This window comes from Pieris napi, chromosome 13 (assembly GCF_905475465.1).
Source record: "Pieris napi chromosome 13, ilPieNapi1.2, whole genome shotgun sequence".
Classification (NCBI taxonomy): Eukaryota; Metazoa; Arthropoda; class Insecta; order Lepidoptera; family Pieridae; genus Pieris; species Pieris napi.
Window position 1 is genome coordinate 9634001 of NC_062246.1, and position 17616 is coordinate 9651616.

General features: G+C 33.3%; 1 protein-coding gene across 9 annotated transcripts in view; it reads left to right on the top strand.

Annotated features, from left to right (window-relative positions):
• Positions 1-17616, top strand: part of LOC125055218 (fasciclin-3) — a 97839-nt gene that overhangs the window by 57715 nt on the left and 22508 nt on the right. The gene's annotated exons all lie outside the window — the stretch shown is intronic.

A 17616-nucleotide genomic window follows, 5' to 3' on the forward strand; every position in this document is an offset into this window, starting at 1 on the left:
TACGAATTTTAGACGGTAATTGATTAAATAATTGCACACCACCCTCACACTATAGATAGACTTCTTCAAATAATTTGTACGCGGCTTCGGCACGATACACAAACACGCTTGACGATTTATTACTTACATAACTCAATCTTTTGGGTGCTTTAGGACCACAATTGGTCAGTGTATTCCTTAATAAATGCACTCCTTTAAAGTATTAAATTGTCTCTGTCAAATTATGTTTACGCTGTCAAGAGATAAGTACTTTTGTTAATCTGTGCAAAAAGTTTTTATGAACGTGTAAATATTAAAATAATTTCTAAAGGCCTAACTCAGTTCTTATTACATTAAAACTTCAAAATAATTAAACCTACTCCCTAATGTCATTTTTAAACAAATTAATTACGTAATTATGTGCCTGCACGTTATATTAGGTCATTTATATGATAAGTAGTTTTACGCTAACAAGCTATTTGTCCCATAATACCAATGGAGCTTGGGACTAATAGGTACCATAATGCTATGCGCTTGTTTCAATATTTTTTGATAGCCTTAGGTTTACTGTCAATAGGCTGTCAATTTGACAGTATGAAAAAATAAAATGTCATCTTGCTTAGGGTTGGCGAGATCTTGAAATTATGAACGTTTAATTTGATTTTTTAAAGCGAATACAAATTAAATTAAATCAGTTTTCAATTATTCAAAATAACAATTTGTATAGGTTATGTATACACTAAAATATCTGAAAAGGGTTTTAAAAACTTGACAATTACACGTTTATTATGGCGCCGGACATGAAATACATTATCTACCATGTTAACAATGGACACATTGCCGAGTCTTATGATAGTACGGTCTTATATTTTTCTAGAAAACGAACTTAAGATCCCTATACGAATTTGTACGTACAATACCCATGATTGAGAATGTAATCCTCTTTGTCTGCCACTCTGTCACAGCTTTCTCTCTCATGATATACCATGTTCCCGCAATTTTAAAATCAGTAAATTCCAGTCTTCCAGTTGTATTTTAATGGTTAAAATATTTGTTATTGTTTGAGTAGTAATAGGGAATAAAATATCTCTTTATTTCGTGATTCAGTTTGGTTTCAGTTTACGAAAAATATTTATTATATTCGTTTAATATACATTTATATTGCCCTCCTTTTCATTTAAGTATGTTCAATTTTTATATTGTAATGCAACCAAGTGTTAATATATAAATAAAATAAATAAATAAATTATATATTTAACGCCTGCAAGATGAAGAATGAACAATATTTTGAAAGTTTAATTTCATTATTAATTAATTCTGAAAAATTTGATCAACGACTTTTCGTACCCGTACATAGCAAGAATGAGTAAGAACATTTTAAGATAGGCATTGTTCTGTAATGAGTTTTTCATCAGTCAACAGTCATCTTGTGATAACATTTTAAATTTTCAACACGACTTATGGTTTTTATAGCCTGTACAAGGTATGAATATCTGTTGCGAAATAACCGCAACTCTGCAGTCTATGGAACATCGCCTGATTAAAAAACATGGCGTCTCTATGCGTTGTCGTCCTTAAACTTTCACTTTGAAATTGTCCACTTATCGATTAACATCGTAAAAGATAACGTAAAAACACCAATTAAAATTTTTCGCTACGCAAACATTTTTTCACAGGAAGTTAACGGTTTCTCGATTTGCAAACGATGTCAATTGGCTTATTAGTCATGGTGAATTTGCCGATAATTAATGTGATAATCTGCTAATTTAATAATTAATAGCTAGTTACAATATATATTAATAGTTATATTTAGAAATGGATTATAGGAGGAGATTATGGAGTACAAATAATTTAAACTAAAAATCGAAATAGTTCAGCAATATTTTATTGACATATTTTATTGACATATTCTGCCTGGCAACATTTTCGCGGATCACTGATTCATAGACTATTGAAAGTTTAATATAACTGTCATACAGATACAATTATTAATCAGTAATGACGTCTTGACGGTTTACGAAAATTCAAAACGAAACATTGTGGTCAAGGTAGAGGCTGTAAAACAGAATATGAATTCAAAAAAATCGTTTCTAAATACGATTACTTTAGCATACTAAATACTACGCAGGTTTTTTGTATAAATTTAATTATAAAAAGGTATCGTGTGACCAAGCCTCCGTTTAATATGACACTGTCCATTTTTAACAGGTGACACGAACTCATTTGTATAATTTATCATGTGCCTTTGTATTTACAGGAGGGGTGTTATTTATTACATATAGTTTAAATATCATGACTGGTGAACAGTTTTTATCCAAGTTTAGTCAAATTTAAGTAATGAATTACTTTTTTGGCGTTATCAACTTTTTGTAGGAAAGAAACGGAATTAAATTTATTAGTATTACGTATTATTAAGACTGAGTGCAAATATAACAGAACAGCTATGTAGCTTTTCAAACCACTATAGTCAAGTAATAACAAAAAATACTAAATATTTTAATATCTTTGAAATAGATTTAATTTAAATACTAACTTTGCCGTTTATAATCTGTTTATAACTGCACAAGTTTTGCGTAGTTTAAACTTAATTTGAACGTGAAAGATGTTCTAGAAATAGTTAAACGTTCTAACTCCTGTCAAAGTTTATTAATTACCCTTTGCAATATAAAAAGTTAGTCTCTTAATTATAGTTCTTACTGCTTCTAGCAGAATTTTAACATTATGAATAAGTAATTATAATAAACATGTATTAGACAAAATTTTCGAAATCATTGGTAGTATCCATTCTTGTATTATTAATTACTGACATATCACATGTCATACGTCACTGACATCGAATGTATTTTGACATGTCAATAGACAAAACCCATAGTTAATATATCATTATTACCAACGAAATTTTTCACCACAGATCAGTATGTAAGCCAATCGAAATCCTACGAACCCGAATCCGCGTTAATAATATTAAATAAGCCACGACGCGGCCATCGAGATATATACAGGTCGATAAAACGATAGTGGACAACTTTAAAGTTTAAAGCTTGCTCAAAGCTTAAACTTTGTCCTTTGAGTGTTTTGAGCGCTTGATCAGATTGGTTCCTAAATGTTACGTACAACGAACAGTTTGTGGGTAATGGTGTCTTGTTATTGCAGACACTTTTTTTACATGAGAATGCGATATATTTATGAAGATTTACCGAGAACTATTACGGGAGTTTATTATTGAGATTTTATTGCTGAAATGGAGATGTCGAGCAATTTTTAAGAATTTTTTTAGTATAGGTAAATTTTAATTGGTGATTTTTATTAATCGGTTATGTGCATATCATTAGCGTTTAACCTGAAAAACATTTCGGAATCGAAACCACTAAATCTGTGATACAACGCGCGAGGCGGTTGTCTTTATAGTTTTAGATTACACTTACTAATCTTAATATATATAAATTACGTGTCACATTGTTTGTCCGCTATGGACTCCTAAACTACTGAATCGATTTCAATCAAATTTGCACACCGTGTGCGGTTTGATCTGTCTTAAAAGATAGGATAGCTTACATCTCAATTTATACCCGCAATATCATTTTGTTGCAAAATATTTGTTTATTATTTGATAGTCACACTGCTAACAGATGGCGCTGTGTTGAAAGTACCAACGTTTCACATAAGCTACAATTTAATGGCATAACCATCAAAAAAGCATGGTGGTCCCTATGACTAGTGTTCTCCTGCCGTTTCCCTTGAATAGTTTACTACTATGTAATATAATAAAAACCTTAGCCACAGCAACGCTGGGCCGGTCTGCTAGTATAATATAATTTTATGTAATTCCATCCAGTTCAATAAATTAAGAATGTTGATTGACCGTAATTCTAAAACTTTCATAAATATTTTAAAATATGAACAAAAAATCGTATCTTTTTTTAATTTGGCGCCAAATTACTAGACAACGAATGTCATTTTCAATTTGGCTGTCACGGTTTTTATCGTATTTTCAATTTGCCAGTGAAACGTAACAACAAAAAACGTTTGAACCAGTTTCCTTAAGCTTAGGTATTTGCCAGTCCCGACTCCAATGACTTTTACGATTGAAGCAACTAATATACACAAGAATGTATTAATGAGTATTGGAGTATCATTGAATTAAATAACGATTTTACGAAAATGTTAGCTTGGTACTGTAGGATTTTTTAATAAGCAACATGAATTTTCTGTGTGCAAGCTTGCTCTTACTTAAGAACTGAAGGTGAGGAAACTTTCTTAAGGCCGATTTACATTATCATTAGTGTTTAGGAGAGTGCTTTAGGATAGTACTTTAGTTGAAACATGTAAACGCTACTTGCTTTAGTAAACGCTACGCTAAAGAACTTGCTTTTCAAGTTGTACTAAAGCACTCTCCTAAACACTAAGATAATGTAAATCGGCCCTTAGAAGTTGTCTAGTCTTACAACGCGTTCTCTCACTTTTCTCATCTTCCAGCATAGGATGGTTATAAAGGGATAATAATTAGGATATTACAATATACAGTCAAAACCGTTTACGACGACATCGTTTAGAACAACATACCGATTATATTGACCAAAATCAAAGCTCTCGGTTGAATTAGTATTAGGTTCTTAATAACAACGTCATCGGCTGTTACGACTATCGGTTTTTACGACCAAATATGAGTAGTCCCTTCGATGTCGTTATAACCGGTTTTGACTGCATTTTATTTTCGTACTAAAATTATAAAAGACGATTAATTATTATTTATCTATTTCAGGTACGATTTTATAGTTATCAAAATGATCCTCTTAGGGTAAGTTATAACATAAGTAGGAACAAATGCCCAGGGTTTGGTGTCGGAAAAAAATATTAAGAAGCTCCGTACATGGGAGTACTACTCAATATCATAGCTATTTGGCCACTGTCGTGTGAACAGACACCAATTAAGGTCACCTATCAATTACAGCTGAGTCAGTAATTATAGCAAATTGTCTGGAATTGGCCATTAGATTAAGAACAGACATAGAACTATGTCTGATAAATGAAATCTACAATTAGAGATACTCCGATACTATATCGACATTGTAAAGTTAAATTGTTGCTAATTGTTGGTAATCAATGTGTATGACTGGTTAAATTGGCAGAAGGGATTTGGGTGAGATTAGAGATAAAAGACGACGTAGTGAGAAGGATAGGAAAGGGAATGCTTAGGTGGATTGGCCATGAAAATATGAATGAGATAAGCAGCTCCTAGAGGCAACAAGGCAATCGTGGATTGTGTGGTCGGGTCGTGTGTATCTGGACGAAATCCAAGAAAGAAGGTCACTTATTAGTGAGGCTATTGCTTTAGGCGGCAAGTATGACAGTGGCTGAAGTAAAAGAGGTATGTCAGGACCGTAGCAACGGCCTCTGTCTACCCCTACGGAAAAAAATAATGTTTATAAAAAGTAAATTAAAACGTGATCGCTGATCTATCAATCTTACTACAAAAGTTTTAATTCTCATCTCATGAAATTGAAATTTGTTTCTAATAATTTTGTAAGAGATTAGTGCCTCAGATAATCTCTTCGCGCCTCGTGAAAACCGAATAACGTGCGGAGTATTTCAAATTTCAACAACACTATGAATGCAAAACGCTTATTTTAAGATTTTGAAACATACGTGAGAATTTTTCAAACGTTCGCGTGGCGTTTATTGCAATAGTGCCATAGTCAAATGTCATTAGATAGAGGACCTGCGCCCTTTCTCTGTAACTTCTTAAAGCGATACCATTGGCGAGCGTAGCTACGCTAAGGGGCCTGGTATAGGCAAGACTGACTGTCACATAACATTGTTATTTTTATAAAAAAGTATATAAGACTATCATATGTATAATATACAATGACGTACCTATATATATTTGTAAGCAAAGCAAAAGCAAATATATTGTTTGATTTTTCTAAACCACATAAAAACACCTAGTAATTTTAATTTTTTTTTTAAATATTAGGCTCCTTACTCGTAAAAACTTGATCAATATATCTTTAACTAAAGTAATCTGCCGTCTCAAATGAAAAGAAATAAGTACGTTAATTAAAACTGATGTTTTTCATAAGGTTATTAGTCTCATAAATGTTTATTAATACAAATTTCCCATATTGTTGTAAAATCGTCGATTTCGCACCAAATACAGTTCTGTATATTTAACAAGCAATATTTATGTATGAGTTTAGTAAATTGAAGTTCTTCGCCGTTTCGGAATTCGGTTCTAAGCTTTATTGTTTGGAGTATCATAACTTAGGCAAATGTAAAGGACTTTTCAATAAAATGTCAATTATGAGTTTTAATAATATGATATGCTTAACTTTCTTGCATATCTCTGATCTATAACAATTAAACACCTTACCATCTCAACATAAACTTTTAATTCCACGTAATTTTTTTCGATTTATCGTTAATATCTACAAAAAATTGTATTATAACGGGTCGATTAATCTTTATATATAATTCTACTGTGTGTATGTCACTTAACTCCTCTTAAACGGCTCGACAGATTTTAACAGCGTTGTCCGAGGGAGGTGAGACGGGGATAAAATATATTTACATGTTTTTTTAGCTTTTGGTAGTGTCTTTAAACTTCAACATTTCAGAAGATTAATTTATATAAACATTAAGGTTTCCAATTTATAGTTGAAGCTCCATTAAGCTCCCTTGGGGATATATTTCTAGCTAAATATGAGCATATTTGTATGAAGACAGCTTGCGGAAATTAAGCTAACTTAGCTGCTAGTTTATCACGTACAATGTTTGGATTTTGGAATATAGACCTACGGGGCATGGGCGTCTCTAGGCCAGTCACGAAGTACGTACAGAGGTGATAAGTGTGGTCTTGACTATTAATAAACAAATGAAAAACTAATTATTGAAATTAAAAAAAAATTAAGCAGTTCTTAAAGCAGTGCCACACCATCACTGTGTTGAATCAGCTTCCCGCTGAAGTATTTCCTAACTAATTCGACTTAGGGTCCTTGAAGAAAAGAACGTACCAATTTTTCAATCCTTAAAAATCGACTTGGTGTATTAGTTTTTGAAAAAAAATATTATTCAAAATATTTGCGTGAGACACTGTAGTTGATATTTATTTAATAACGTGTGATATGATATGATAAAATTAATATAAGAACTGACCAATTCATATGACTAATTATGTAAAGTGTGAAATTCTAAGACAAAATTGCGCTGTATGGCAGAATATTCGAAATTACGATTGTACCACCTTACACATTTTTGTACAATATTCTTGCATTAAATTATTATTATTAAAAGGCCGGTAACTCTGGCATTGAGAGTGTCCATGGGTAGCACTTCACATCAGATGAGCCTTCTGCCGTTTTCCTCCTGTTACATAATAAAGGCAGGTATTTTTTTCAACTTTAGGGGGACAGCTGCCCCCTTGCAACTTGAATGGATGACAAATTGCAGTACTTGGTCTTTCATTAAATATTCTCTAAGAGATTAACCCTTTATTCATAAATCAGTATTTGCACTTTAACAGACTGTCTCTTTTAATCACAGCGTAAATACAATTTGAGAGAAAGAGATGAAAGTGTCGAGAAGGAAATAAAAGATCTCTTCTAGCTTCTAGAGTATCAACGAGCGAGTTTAAGTTTTGAGATTTAAAACAAATTATTACTAATGGCATAGAAAAGTATGTTTTTATAAATTACTAGCTGTTCCCTGCCACGCTTTGCTGTGGCACAGTGTGATTGAATGGTTGAGAAATGAGAAACAAAACTTGTGCATTACTTGTGAAAAGAAAAAATCAGCTCGATTGGTGCAGAACTTTTTGCGTTTTTGAAGCGTACACAAACCAACATAACATTTTTATATACATATATAGAATAACAAAAACAATATGGTTATGCATGGTAACGGCAAGCATCACAGATAAGAAGAGTGTGACCTTGGCAGTTCATGTATTTGTACACTCGTGGGACACCTGGTAGCCGAGATACGTTAAAAAGAATTGTTTGTCTGTTCGCATATTTCTAAGAAAGTATAGTGCATGTTTCCAATGTCATACGGTTATTATACGTGGCAATTTTGCTTGCTTTGACTTTTTTGTTACGTAATTACCAATCTAACCTAATAATTAAAAACGATATTTGTATGTGTTGTTATTACAATTTTCCTATATTCCAAATATATGTTAGGACAACAGCGGATTTAGCGTCAAAATTTCTGAAACCATATTTTTTTATATTGATTACTTCGCTAGGGCAGGAATGTGCTCCTCTTAGATGCGCGCATGTGTTAGGTTGCTACAAGTTTTTTCTCTTACTGACTCCGACAGCGACCCATAGGGAGCTTTGGCCTCTGAAACTAGAGAACGCTACTTTTGCTAATCAGGCACTTGGAACTTCTATTGGTCGGTCTCTACGGTGTCTTTCCAACGATATCTGGGCCTTGCTTCTTTTGCTTGCTTAACACTCCGAGCTCCCATTACCCCTAGATGACCAGTCCAACGGAGTTTTTGGGCTTAAGCTTCAATCTAGTAAATCAAATACCGTTGCCTACATCCTAATTTGTTACTTCCCATTAAAAACAAAAACTCGTTCAATAAAACAATGGAAACAAAGTATAACTGTATATTAACCGTGTCAAATGCAAGACAACTGAATGAACATTATTTGTTCGACGAATTGTGAGACTGCGATGGCTATATGCACCTCTCGCTCGCACTTCTGCTTATTCGATGTATTCACTATAATTTATATTAATTTACTAGTCTGTGGCTGCACAGAATACTAATAGAAGCCTACAAAATAATGCGCATCTAGAATTCGCGTCAGGAGGAGGTCCAAGAGTATTTTTTATGAATGAGACATGTTTGTGTCATAACGTACTAGTAAAAGGACTGATTTTGATGATTTTTTATACAGAATATTATAACTACAAGCAAAATTAAAATAATTTATGCTTGAGCGTTTTTAAGGCAGCTGAATTACTTCCGAACCAATTCAACATAGACCAGAAAAAAGCGTACCAATTCTTAAAAGGCTGGCAGTGTACTTGCGAGCCTGGCATTGTGAGCGTCAATGGGCTTCACTAACATCAGATGAGCCTTCTGTATATTTGCTACTTGTTTAACATATAACCCTGCGGAGGAGAGGTGGGGTTCATTCCCCATGATTACCATGCCGTAACTCCTATTTCATTTTCATGCCTCCTGCTGATAGAGGACAGGAGTCTTTGTTTTTAATTTATTTTATTATTATTAATTACTTAAGATGTCATATGGAACATGGTGTAATGGTTGCAGCTTCTTACAAACGTTGTGTAAAACATTTCTTTTTTTGACGTTCATAAGTGTACATTGTGTTACCTACATGATTAAATCATTTTTGACTTTTTTTAAACTTAAGTCGTGGTAATCGGATTTGTAAAGTTAGTCGGAAGAAAATGGGTGGAACGTTTCTTACGAACGATGAGAGATATGATTTATTTCTCTCAGTCTAGTCTGTCCGTAATAAACTCAAAAACTACTGCACAGAATTTGTTGCGGTTTCTACCAATATCTAGATTGATTCATGAAAAGGTATATATAAAATTTTCAAGGTTTACGTGTCGCGGACGCCCGTGCGATTTACAAATAAAATACGCCGAGTATTAATCCTGTTGCTGTCTCTTCGTTTGCCCCAAACCCCAATAGGGAAAATAAATTAGGTGCCCCCTCAACAATCGATCTCATGACAAGATCGTAATGTACATTAGTAAGTCTCAATGACTTCCTGTGTTTGATGTCTTTTGTATAGTTATTTATGAGTTCAGTTCAGTTCATGTGACGTTAAAGAAAAAACAATAAATATTTTTTTTTATTCGAACCGCTAGAGAAGGCCACGATTGGAAAAATTTAGAGGAGGCCTTCGTCGAAGGATAAGCTGTAAATAAATAAATAATAGTTTGATAAAAAGTATTATAAATATAAGAAAACATTTATTAGTAATCATACCTACATAGTAATAATAAAAAAATATTAAAAAGAAAATTAAAACAAATTTAAATAGCTTGGTCCCTGCGTGCCTCTAATACATATTTTCTCGCTGTATTGCGGTACTTATTCGTTGAGCGAGGAAAGCACCAGCTCTGGGGTCAACGGAACCATCTACCAGGTGACAACTTAAATCTTTAATTAGGGCCTGTGCACTTGAACCCCACAACCCAATAGTCTCTACTCCAAAGGGAACAGAATCAAAGTTGGAGAAAAGACTCTTATATTTGAGCCTTTTATTATTTTTCGCCTGCTCTGCGGCCGCCCCAGCTCTTTTGCTTGTCCAAGGAAGGTGAGACGTGTCCACTAATAAATATTATATTACTCTAGGCAAATTTACTTTATATTTAGCATGATTGTTTTGTTATATACAATTTATGTTCTAGGATTACGTAATAAAAAAATACATTATAACTGAATCGTAACTCGGCAGCCCGCAGAACATAAAATGGGGTAGACAGGTCAGACCATGTAGGGATGATCTGCAAGCCACGGCGGAGGCTATGTTGACTAGAGTTGCCTGGCATAGAATAACGTTTCAATAATCTATATATATATATGTTATGTTGGTTAGTGTACGCTTCAAAAACTCAACAAGTTCTGCACCGATCGAAAATTTAGCATGATATATAATCCGCATCATTGCCCGATCACCGATTGTTTTTATGTATTTTTTTTTATATTCCCCAAGTATTGTTAAATTAAACTTATATGAAATGTATTCTTTGTTTTGTTTATCATTTCTCAACCATTCAATCACTATGTGCCACTGCGAGGCATGGCAGGGTACAGCTAGTTTAACACATATATTATATATTTCATTAAATTGGTTGCTTTTAATAACTAATCTAGATCAAAATCAGACATCACAACACAACGCTATACTAGATACCACACTCGGGATTAATCTTTTCGAATGGCAAGGGTTGCCATATTACCCCAAATCATTGTGCTATCACGTTGCGGTCTTAATCCGTTTTTTATTGAACACAGATTAATAGGGTCGTCACCGTTATATTAAATAGCCCCAAGCTACTGTTCAGCCTTGCTGTTTGAACTTCGTATTCGTTAATACTACATAATACAACAAAGAGCATATTTTCAGGGACTTTTTGATAATTTTTCTAAATATATTATTTATGTATTTGTCACCGTTGAATGAGTTGAATAAGAAACCAATGAAATACCGTTATTCTACGGATACGTGACAAATAAAAAGTCACGTTTTATTTTATTAGTATCATATAATCATTGATATATAAAAAACCCAAGATGCACAATCAACGTCTAAAAAACGTCCTCAAAAAATGAGCGCAACATTCTAAATTGTGCACTCATTTCAAATAGTCTCGCGTCTAATACGTGGAGTCGATGTTATTTATTTGTGTTTTTTTTTATAAATAAATTTATGTACTTTTGAACTTTTTTGTGTGTAGTTTTTGACAAATATATTTACTAAAAAATTATTTTTTAATTTAAAGAAAAAACTTTTTAACCGGATTAAAGTTATGTATTATTATAAATTTCCAACTATTTAACATCCAACACCTTTTGTCTGTAGTCACCGTGACCACGCACGCTGTAAAGCACCCGAAAAGTCGGATAAATTTAAAATTATGTTAAATAGTTGTAAATAAAAAAGTAATGTTCGACTCCACTCAATACCTTGTCCTACCGACCACGGTCGGTCGTAAAATTTTATTGCTTTAAGTACGTATACACTGCGTTGTAATAACAACTTTAAGAAATTCGCGTAAGGTTGATTTTGCAATAATATATGCTTGTAACATATACTGTTATAGGCATACTGTTATAGAAAATGACAGAAATAGTGTTTCGGGACACTTTCGAGCGTTACTTTTATTCGAGACTGTGCATCTTGGGTTTTTTATATATCAATGCATATAATACGTTAAGTTAAATGTGTAATGCAAAACCATATTTTCGTATACCGTTACGGATTTTTGAAGTGAAAACTTCTTTAGCGGCGCTGAGCACTTTTTTGTATGGGTAAAAACTTTTAAACTTGCGTCAGGGCGTGATGCTGATCGAAAAAGCGTAAGATCGAGGGGAAGGGAGAGGAACTAGTATCTCCCACTCTTTCTACCGTGCCTGAGTGTACAGCGTCCCACGCGTATCCAAGGATGGTGACAGCTGATTGCTTGACTGTTGTGTAGTTAATACACTGTTGTGTATTCGTAAATGTGAATTGTTTAAATTATGGAAATCGAACAAAGTGAATCTATTAATGAAAAAAGTGATGATGAAGTAGTGAAAGAAAATGAGTAAGTACTTTATAAATTACTAGATGAAAAACTCTTACTTGGCTTTAAAAACAAAAATAACTAATAATAATAATTTATATAATTTTTTGTTTTTTAAATAACGATATTATATTATAAATTGTCATATTTGTGTACGATAGCGCAATAAATAAACATTGTATTCTACCTCATAAATGATAGTACTTTTATACTTATAATTAAACACAACGTTAATATTGAAGTTTTCACTTCTGCCGGCACTCCCGGAGTGCTAGTGTTTTTTTTATATTCTCCACACAAAGACACTTAACTTAAATTAACATTACGATCTAGCCTAACTTAAGACTAATAAGTAATTTAACTCTAAATACAGTTACGAATTTTCGAAGGTCTATTAAATACTAACATGACATGACAGTTAACAGTTCTGAGTTTTTTTTATTAAAGATACTAGAGTGTCTTATAAATCCATAGCTTATAAACCATAGAAACGATTATGTTAGCAGAAATGTACAGTTTTGGCGCCTTCATTATAGGGCCATAGCTAACGGCATCGTCGAACGTAATTTGTATGACAGAATGTAAATAACGTCACATAAATGATTTCTGCTACAGTGAACTCGGAGGTCCGACCCTTGTCTATGGAGCGTAGAGCCGGAAGTACGCTAGACTCTATTGTCAATGTCTTCGGGCATAGACAATTTCGACTTTGACATGTTATTTATGGCACTGTAAGGATTTATAAAGCTGGTTAAGATCGAAACCTACAAAGATTTACCAGCTCATTTGTGGATCGCCTAAGTTGTACAAAATAATTGTTCCGGCGTTTTTAGTATAACCACCAGGTGCTAAAAATATTTCAAATCAGAATTTTCGAAGATACCATAGATATACGAAGATACATAACCAATTCGAGCTTTTTTTGCCGTAACTTAAATTATGCGAAGCACAGCCCTACAAAAGCTACTGTGACCACACTTTTTGTACATTGACACAAAAACAGTTGAATCACAATGGCGTAGAGTGCGCAGATGTTTTTGATCCTATTATTTTGCGCTATTGTTTGGGTGAGTGCAACGAGTGTGTTTGAGTGGGTTTTTGTTTTTAAAACACGTAAGAATCGTTTTATGAACGTAATATTAACATAGATTTTTGTAACGGATTTTTATATAACGATGTATAATTGTATAATGTAATGTATTTTCCTGTAGTTTTTATAATTTTTCATTTATTTTAATCGATATATTTTTTTCTTTTCGTATTTGTTATGTTTGCTTGTCACATTAAATATTATATATTTTTTTCTAACAATGCCTCAGTGTGCCGAGCTTTGGAAAGCTTTTAAATAAATAAATAAATACTTCTAAACCAGAAGTTCCCAACCTTATTGTGCCTTTCTAAAATTTTTGTGCCTCTCCCCTCTCATAGGGGGCTTTACATACATAATTTTTAATATTAAAACATTCAATTTCCCTTAAGATACTTAAATGATAGGTTTTAGGAATAAATTACTAGGAACTTGTTAATGAAACACAGTAAGTAAATTAACAAAACTTATAATGAAAAACTAAAATTCCATTTCCAATTAATTTTAATAAATTTTCTTATAACCCCTAACAATCAAATTGCCCCCCTGTGAGACGTAGGCGTTGGGAAACAATGTTCAGAATTTGAACTTGAACTTGAACATCAACAACTTTGAATTTGAACATTATAAATTCGGCCAATCTGTAACACGAATATTTTTGACTAGTATGTATGAAGATCGCCGGGACAGCTAGCTAGTACTATAAGAATATATTGCTTATTTATATATTTTTTTTAAACATGACAATACTTTGGCTAAGTTTCTAAACCCTGAGGAATTACGGCATTTAACTGACTTATCAGGCAAACATTGCGACGAAACCTACATGTCTTAGACACAAAAATCTAGTTGTGTCAGGCACAGAAGCCTGATCACCTATTGTCTTTTAAATAAAAATAAAGAAATTCATGTAGTCCGAGGCTAAGACCCATTAGAATTATTATTATTAGTCCAACAAAATAATTAAATTGTTTAATGTCATCCTTTTCATTCCTTGTAAATAAATTAATAAAAAAACATATATTATTCGTCTAGGATTACTAATAGGTCTGGAGTATTATTAAAAAAATAAATCAGTGGCGCTACAACCTATTTGGGTCAGGGCCTCAGATTTCTGAATCTGTTTTATGATCATTTTTCAATCTTAAAGGCAACTAGGTGATCAGCCTCCTGTGCCTGACATACGCCGTCCACTTTTTTGAGTCTAAGACATGTCTGTTTCCTCATGATGTTTTCCTTCACCGTTTGAGCGAATAACGCACATATAAAGAAAGTCTATTGGTGCACAGCCGGAGATCGAACCAACGACCTCAGGTATGAGAGTCGCGCTGAAGCCACTAGGCCAATATTGCACACCAACACTGGAGTATTATTAAATAATACGTACAAATAAAATGTAATTAATTTAGTTTGTCTTTTTTCTAAGTTGAATTTGGTTTATTGACATGGAAATTCACACGCCATCAAAGGTTCTTTCACATTATTTGCTTTATAACGGGCAATGAAAGAAGATATACAAATTGACAAACTGTATGAATTGTAATTGGACACGCGTTGGACCCGACCGCTAATCTCTACGCAAATAAGAGGGTACTTGTTAGGGATTATTGGAGGGTGACTATGATTTTATTTATAATTTAGATATAGTTTTTTTATACATAATTTTAAATTGCAAACATGTAACATGAAATGCCCATAGTCTAACCAAAATGTAGGCTAGCAGGCCTAATGGCTTCGTCCCTACTTGCGACCCTTATCCCGGATCTAGTTGATTCGATCCCCGAAAGACCAATAGACTTTCTGTCTATGTATGCATCAACTCTCAATCATTTTGTGAAGGAAATCATCGGAGGAAACCTGCATGTCTTAAATCCAAACATTGACATATGTCAGACAAGACTAATCCTCAACTTGTCTATGATTTAATGATAAAATATGCAATTCCATATAGCTTTGTACCGCTACTGGATTATTATTATTAGTCTAACAAAATTAAATTGGGGATTCCACCCGTATCCCTGTGTGTTCTTCTACAACTGAGCTTTATTAAAACAATTTGCCGCGCACCACCACTATATGGTTCTAGCTGCCCACTGAAGTATTTCCGAATCAATTCGACTTAGGGTCCTTCGTGAAAAGTGCGTACCAATGCTTAAAAGGCCGGCAACGCACTCCCTAGCCCTCTGGCATTGAGAGTGTCCATGGGCGGTATAACTTAACATAAGGTGAGCCTTCAGCATGTTTGTCCCTGTTCTTTAAAAAAAAATACGTTCGGCTTTCAGCTAAATACTTGTACTTGAGGCGTCCGAAAGGACCGTCAAAAAGAGACATTTACATTGTGTTTGACATTTATATTATGTCCTATAAAATACATAAATAATGCTCACCACCAGTAGCCGTAGGGCTAGGGTGAATATATTATTGCTCGATTGTCATACACTCTATTTGAACGGTTGGGTGGTTATCTGCCGCTGCTCAGATGGGGACATGTAATGAATCTCGTTATGGTTACGCTAGTTTTACACCCCGGCGTTGCTTGGTCAAAGGCTTAATCAATATTACTTTCTTGTTTTTATGTATATATGTTTATATCTGAGACCCAGACCTAAAAAGGATGTAGCGCTACTGGTTATTATTTTTATACTTTGTCATTATTACTTATGTGAAAATGGGTGTATATTTATTATTGTATGGCTAATAAATTCGCGGTCAAATATTATAAAATACATAATTTACATATAAATTGACTTATTCCCTCGTGATATTCCTCGTTGAATAATAATGCAAATTTATCATACATTAGTTTTAGCCTTTGCCGTTCATGTGCATATTTCAATTATATATTAAAAAAGTTGGTTTAAGTTGGTCGATGGTACCGGTGGCGATCCCACTATTAAAGGTCTTTAACCTCAGTGAAAGGAAGATAAACTTAAGAGCACAATAATTGAATAATTAATACTTTGGAGTAGATACTCTTGGGCCGTGGGCTTCAAGTGTACAGGCGCTAATTAAAGATTTAAGTTGGCGCCTCGTAGATAGTACCGGTGACCCCAGAGCTGGTGCTTTCCTCGCTCAACGAATAAGTATCGCAATACAGCGAGGAAATGCATTAAAGGCACACTGCCACTTTTTAAATTTGTGTTAGTTTTTTATCTATCCATTATTAATTATTATGATTATGTAGGTTAAGAATATTTATTTACACTTTGTTGCAAGAAATACACTATAATTAAAATAATCCTTATCGCTCTCGAGCGATCTCTTTCAGGCAACCACTAAATTAAATAAGGTCAGCGCAAAAAGTGCGTAAATACAAAAATCTATTGAATTTTCACTTACCGAAGTATGGCACAATCTCGTGTATCAAACATCAGTTTCAAGAGCTGTCAAACAGTTTTTCTGTATGAAGACATATTGTACAGTGCTCAAGACGAAATTGTTTTTTGATATACGACTTAAAAAACCTTAGTGTTGTGACTAAAAGTGTAACTCATGTATGTCATGACTAAGTTTCTGGCAGTAAATGTAAAATTAGAAGCATTTAGGATTATATGTATTTCTTTATTGACGTTCATAAGTGTACATTGTGTTATCTGAATGAATAAATGATGTTCACTTTTTACATACTTAATGCTTAATTCTGAATGTTAAGATGTAGGGTACTTACCACAAAAGCCAAAAACATTCTAAATTTAAATATTAAAATGAATAGAGAATAAAACAGATTTGTCTAATTGGCTTCGTTTCTCTAATTATATTACGAGAAATGGTCCTTCAGTCAATAACCAATTTGTAATGTACCCTTAACAGAAATTACAATCAGAACTCCCCTGAGCTTAATTGTGATATATCTTTATAATTTGCTTCGGCAACCCTCGCGAGGGTAGCTACACAAAGAAATTGGTAACTTAATAACTAAAGAGTTTTTAACTTGCGGTTGTGGTAGCGATGAGGGAAGGGTTCATTACTGGATAATTGGCCTTATAAAATATGGACAAATTTTTTTGCCTATTCCGATTTTCTTACATGGCTTTAGTCGCTTTATGATATATTTGCGGCCATAATATGCGAAATTTCATACATAAAAGAAAATGATATATGTTGCTAAGCTTAAAACTCGAAATAGGCTGGACCAATTCGAGTATTTTAATATTTACAATTATAATTACAATTTATCAATTTTTCTGCCAGTATCTTCGGAACCTTGCCTAAAGGGACTTCTTTTAATAATATATTTTAGTTATTATATGTTAAGGTTAGTTATTTATTTC